Source organism: Podarcis gaigeae, assembly GCF_964106915.1.
Source record: "Podarcis gaigeae genome assembly, chromosome: 6".
NCBI lineage: Eukaryota > Metazoa > Chordata > Lepidosauria > Squamata > Lacertidae > Podarcis > Podarcis gaigeae.
The window spans coordinates 52,581,366-52,582,185 of NC_139682.1; positions in this window are offsets into that span (position 1 = coordinate 52,581,366).

Genomic DNA, 820 nt, shown 5'->3' on the forward strand with positions numbered 1-820 from the left:
CCCAAGTTTCAACAATGGGTTGCTTGGAAATCAGGAACTGTTTCGGTTCGTTTAATTTGCTGCCATATTCATTTTACAGTGGTGACACAACAACAAATACTGTTCTACAAACAACCAATATTCCAATGAACTTTCAAAGTTCATTGGATTCATCACTTTGGTTATGTGATAAGCACCTTGTTCTTTGTTCCACCTTTATCAGGCCATGTTGGTTAAACTTATAGGCAGCCTATGGCCAATTTCAGCTGTCACTTGAAATCAGAGCCCAGTATAAAGTCTACATCACGATTCATATCAGCAGACTTTGACTTCAGAGCCTGAAAATGGCATTTCAAAAACAAATTCGTACATATTTGAGTTCATCCAAATAAATGTGCCATCAAAATCAGTGCACACCAATGTGGCAGATTAACATTTGCTTTCAAAGCACCTAAAGAACAAACAGATGCTTTCAATGTGAACGCTTCACATTTGGGATGAGTTTGCATAAAATATATAGTTCACTCCTACTTGCTGCAAAACGTGGACAATATGCCCAGAAATTGAGAATTCGAAAACTGGGTGGGAACGATGTTCATCTGGTCCAACTTCCTGCCCAGAGACTGGACAGCCCAAGCAGCTGCTTCAACATCCAGTTCCAATCCAGATCACAGAATGTCCCAAGCAGGTGCACGGCTGGGAAAAACCAAACCCAGCACAGGAAATGGCCTCAAATGATTCAAACCAGAGAACAAAGCCATATGCTGCAGAATAAGGCAAACAAAGAAATCCAGGTTCTCTAGGCAATATGACCAGAAGGAAGCTTCTCTCCAAATTGTTA